Source organism: Calonectris borealis, chromosome 3 (genome assembly GCF_964195595.1).
Source record: "Calonectris borealis chromosome 3, bCalBor7.hap1.2, whole genome shotgun sequence".
Taxonomy (NCBI): Eukaryota; Metazoa; Chordata; class Aves; order Procellariiformes; family Procellariidae; genus Calonectris; species Calonectris borealis.
This window is the reverse complement of record NC_134314.1, coordinates 103,877,492-103,883,023: the sequence shown is the minus strand read 5'-3', so window position 1 is coordinate 103,883,023 and position 5,532 is coordinate 103,877,492.

The window sequence follows — 5,532 nt, the reverse complement described above, 5'->3', positions numbered from 1 at the left end:
GGGACCTGATCCATAAGGTCATCTGTGCACATTAGAGGTAAATATTCCACTGACTTCAGTAGTATAGGGTTAGAAGCACAGCTTGTCTTACTCTCAGCGACTTCTGTTTCCAAATCCATCCTCTACCTCAAGCAAAGCCATCTACTTCCCCAAATGGGATTGCAAAAGTCAGGACCTTTATGAAAAGACCTGCTTGGTTACCTTTCCCCACCTTGACCCTTTCAGCCAAAGCTGTATGCTCGGGGCAATATTTACCATGTATCTGCTGCTCCTTCCCAACTGCTGTGGATTCTGCTGGATACTAACAACCTAATCCTACAAACCTTCCTCCCTGGGCAGAGCTCCATTAGCAGTCTCTTGGACTCCAACACGACTGATACAGTTAATGCGGTACTCCACTGTATCAGCCACTACACACACACACTTACTAAACGGATGGCCTCTTACCTCAGATAATTTACAATCCAGGTTACAACCAGATGCAACAGGGGCAAAGCAAACATGAAGGGAGGGGAAAGACAAGAGAGAATGAGGTGACAATAAAAGGCAAACAAACAAAATAAACCCAAAATATATATCAACTGGCATAGTCTTGCAGGCATTGCAGCAGAAGAGAGTTTATTCATGGTGCTATACCCAGCAGCATTGTATAATAAAATTATATTTCGTACATTTACCACTACATAAAATTAATGCAGCTGTGTAATTCCTATTATACTTCCTTATGTAATTCATATCACTCCTATCTCCTTTCTATTTAAATCAATAGAAATTTAATTTTACTTAAATGCTTACTGATCACCAGTAAAACCTTTGCTTTCTTTTTTTTTTTAACCTGAATTATTTGTTTTATCAGAGCTAATACAAAGATGTTCTCACACTGTTTCACAGTTCAAGTAACTGGCAGTCACATTTACTGGCCTTCTAGACAACATCCTCGGATGCTTCTGACTGAAGCACAGGTTATGAAAGTTTTACAATGCACCATTCTGCCACTCAACTTAGAACAGGAGTAAACGAGCCTTAGTGTGGCTTCTCTGTAGTACCTGACCAGATAGGTACCTCCGCTATGGTAAATAAGGTAAAAACACATCAACTAAAACCAAAGTGAAGGCAATGACCACAGCCCATCTAATACATGGTAAATTGATCATACATCTGAGCCCAAAGAGAAGAACAGAGAGAGACTTTACATACAAAAAGTATGAACCCCCCTGCAAGTTACATAAATACTTAAAAGATGAAGCTCAGAGGAAATAATACTATTTTGAGGATTTGTATTGGCAGTTATACCTCTACAGGGGCATTCATTTAATGGATCAGAGCCTGGAGCCCTTGAACCATCTATTGCTTGTCTTCTGACCAAGCAGGATGATAACTATTCCCTGAAACCCCTCCCCTGGGGCTGCCTAATTGGCCTTTATTTAAATTTACCTGGTTATAGCCTTGCAATCACAGTTTCCAGCCTTTGCCTTTTTTCATCTAGCATTTCATCTTTTCACTTCTTTTTTCCTCATTTTCAAAACTGCTGTTAATTAAATTTAACAATTGGCAAACCTAAACAAGAATATAAGACATCCAAGTGGGATTATATCTACAGAACAAGTGATTTCAAGTGGGAAACAAAGACTTTGGAATCCTTGGAATGCAGATCTCACCCTTCCAAATGCAAAAAAAAAAAGAGTCACACTTACAGCTGTTCCAACTTACACTGTTACATAGGTACTCCTACAAACATACCCATCTTGATGCACATAGAAAAATTATGCGGATTTTGGTGCAAATTTCATCAGCAAAAAAAAAAGCACAATAAAAACTTAATTTGGAATACTTTACATTTACGAATCGCCTATTTTCAGAATTGTATTTTGAGGTCTTTTTATGTTACCTTAATCTATTGGTATTTTCTTTAACATGTCAATATAGTGCATTACACATACAAATATAGAATTACACTTGGTGGGTTTTGTACTTCACTGTAAAAAGATTGAGACAGTTGCTACTTAAACCTCCCGGAATAGAATCTTCTCCTCTTCAGTCTGGGTGCCTTAAAACTTTTGGCACTAAAACAAGTCAGCTCTTTAATAAATCTTTTTTAAAAAGTTATGTTATTTCAGATTAGTAGAAACACTGTGTATGTCATAAAACAAGATAAAAAATGTAAAGATATAACAAAAAAGGAAATTTTTGCTTCTGACAATAATTCTAAAAGAAAAAATATATATTGTGCAAATCAGACTTAATAAACTTCATAGATTTTTAACAGTAGACAAGCACTAGTGTTATCACTTATTTTCATCTCTTTCATACTGTCTGAATCTCTATTATCTCCCATTTTGAATCCAAAGGCCATGATGAAACTGGAGCACATCTTACAGCACAACATGCAATATTTTCCTGTGACAGAGAAACCACTTCAGCCCTTCAGTTGTTCCAACAGTTAATTATCCTCCCTGATAAAGATGTGCCTTAAATCTAGTCTGAATTTGTCAAGCCTCGCCTTCTAGCCCTGGACTCTTTTGTAACTTTTTGCTCGTGTTCCTGCTTGTATTTTTTCCTCCTGTAGATATTTTTATCGCTGTTTAACCTTCTCTTTGATGAACACAATGTATTAAGATCCTTGACTCCTGCATCCCAAACCAGGTTTCCATTCAGGTAATTCTTTCTGTCACTATTCCCTGAATTCTAACCTTTTTAACTTCCTTGTGAAGTGTGGCTCCTCTGAGCAGACACAGTAGCAGCTGCTCCCCCTTAAAGCCTTTCCCTCTCTCCAACTCCAGGGATTTGTTCTTCTGGCCACATTCAGCTATTTGCCCACCTGTAATCCAGAATTTCTTTGCCGGGGCTTCAGCAGATTCCCAGTATCCCGTAACATGCTTTTGGCTGCTAGAAGAGCCAGGTAAAAAGAAACAGAAGGAAAGTTGGAAAGAAAGGCAAGTCTGTGCTTGGTTTGTTTCCACTGCTGTCCTGAACTCAGCTGTGCACAGGTGCAGTTTGTAAGCAGCTTTCTGCAGCTTTCAGGCTTATTTCATTTGTATCACTAATGTTACAGTGGAAGGAGCCGCAGCAGACCTGTAAGCACCAAAATCTGAGCATATGCAGCATCTCCTCAGGTAGGCCCCCAATTGTTCCCCATAACCTATTTTAGATAAAGGGTATAAAAACACATGATCAAAATCTGCAGGAAACGTTCGATATAGATAGTGTACAGCTCTTGTAACGAGAGCATTAAGTTTGGGAAAACCTGTTATCTGGCACAAATTCTAGAGCGGAGTGCTTATTTGAGCTAGTTGCAGCACAAAAGCTTTAAAGAACATTAAGGAGGAAAATGACAATAAAAATAGTTCCCTCTGCAACATTACCTGCTCTCAGCTGAGCTAATACCCTCTGTGGTTTTGCAAAGCATTAGTGGGGAGAAAAAAAAAAATCCAACAGCAAGTAAAGAGCCCTTAGGGTCTGGGCCAGAAATTCATACTAAACCAGCATTAGTAGTGACTATAAGTCTCTCTACAGAAGCTTTCAGAAAAAAGAAAAGTAGTCAAGATGCTTACAATTTTTAATGGATTGTTTGTCTTTTCTAAAAAATAACTTGCAGGGATGAAAGCAAGCCCTGCAAAAGCTGGTGTCATAGGTCTTCTGGCTGACTGCTCTGTGTGCTGTCCCTGTAGCCTCCCTTGTTAGCTTATGTGTAAATGCAGAACTGAACCAAAGCCTTCGTGTGGTGCCAGGGGATGCTGCAACACAATCTTCTGGAGGAGTTTTAAAAATCTACATCCTTTCCAAATCATTTGTGTGTATTAAAGAATCAGCGAGTCCTTTTTATGTAAATGTCCTTGTATAGATCAATCCTGTCATTCACAAACTTTCAAGTATCTTGAATTAGGTTCTCTTAAAATCATCGTACTGCCTTAAAAAACTTCTACACTTGATATGTTTGATGCTGAAGTAATGTATTTGATGCATTTTCTATTTAGATGATAAATTCTTAGGTCCTATATGGCATCTATTACAAAAGTATAACTTGTAGGCCTGAACTATGCTGGGTCACATGGACCACATATAATGGAGTGGAATCTCCCTTACTCTGTGTAGAAGGTGGTGGTGGGCTATGATGGTGAGTGTTTGAAATGTTAGGGAAGGCAGACTCTAGGTAAGTAATAAATTGCTGTATGTATTGCCTTATGTTAGAAATTTCCCTTGTTCACTGGCATTTACAACCCCCCCAAAGGACAACACTTCTGAAAGCACAAAGTTTAACACTGTAATAAAAACACATCTTAAAAGCCCAAACCCCTGTGTTTCAGTGCTTAAAAAAAGTGGCAGCTTGACAGACCTGGAGACTGACAGCAACAGTGTCAGCCTTCCTCACACTTCTCTGCCAAAGCACCTCAACCTTGACCTGAGGAGAAAACCACAAAGGGTTTGAGTGGGATTTCATGCCCATTCACTCTGGCATCTCTGCTGAGATTGCCAACAAGGGGGCCAATTAGTGCCTGCTTCCGAGGATCGTTTTTTTCACCGTGTGGAAATGACACCTGTCCACTGAAACTGGGCAGAGACCCACCAATTCCCTGGGTGCCAGCGACTGTACAGCCACTGCACAGGTTACTGCTCCTGGTTACTCCCCTTGCACCAGGTATGCAGCAACTCCGAGTTGTTGTCCAAGTGGGACAAAATGGATTTTCCTTTCCCAACAAGTAGTCCTTTCTGATTTAAAATAGCAGTCTTCTGTTAAAGATTGAATTTAAAAAGTGATTCTCACTATTCAAGGTCCTGGGGCCTCTGAAGCTCAAAAGGCCAGTTTTGCTGTGCAACCAAGTAAAATCCCATCAAGAATTTACACCAGGGCAGAAGGAGATGAAGAGAGAGGGCTTCAGCCCTTTTTATTAAACAGAGAGAAAATGCCACTTTCCTGCTGGGCTCTTTCCCTCCTCACAAGACCTAGTTGGCAAATTTCTTGGATGCTTCCTTGCCCTTCAGTACAACAGCAGCAGCCTTATCTGTTCGGAGAAAGTGTTACAGGAAGGCTGTCCCCTCGCCAGGAGATGGACAGGCTTGAGCAAGCTGGTACAAAACATGGGATTGTATCATAAAGCAATCAATTGGTCTAGTGGCCAAGAAGGGAGTAGTTGCCACTGTAATATGGGTAGACATAGGTCTCTTCAACTTAGACACTATAAAAGTCATCACACTTTAATTAATGACCTAGCAGTGCAGTTTGAATAGGAGCCCCTTTGCAGTGTAAACTGTTGAAATATTACTTAATGGAATGGGAAACGTCATTACTGATTAAAATAATTTTATAAAAATGATCTTTCATAAATTCCAGTTCTTTCAGCTTCATTTTGTCAGACAAAAAAATGTAAAAGTCATTCTTTTTGAAATCAGACATCACCCTCCAGTTCATCTGTCACCAAGTCAGGCTTGCTAACCTCTCTAAGGATGTCATCTGATAGAGTTTTCTATCACTCTTTGTCATTCCAGGTGCACTTCTTGACAATTTTTTAGATCCCTGTCCAGAGTCTCCTCCAG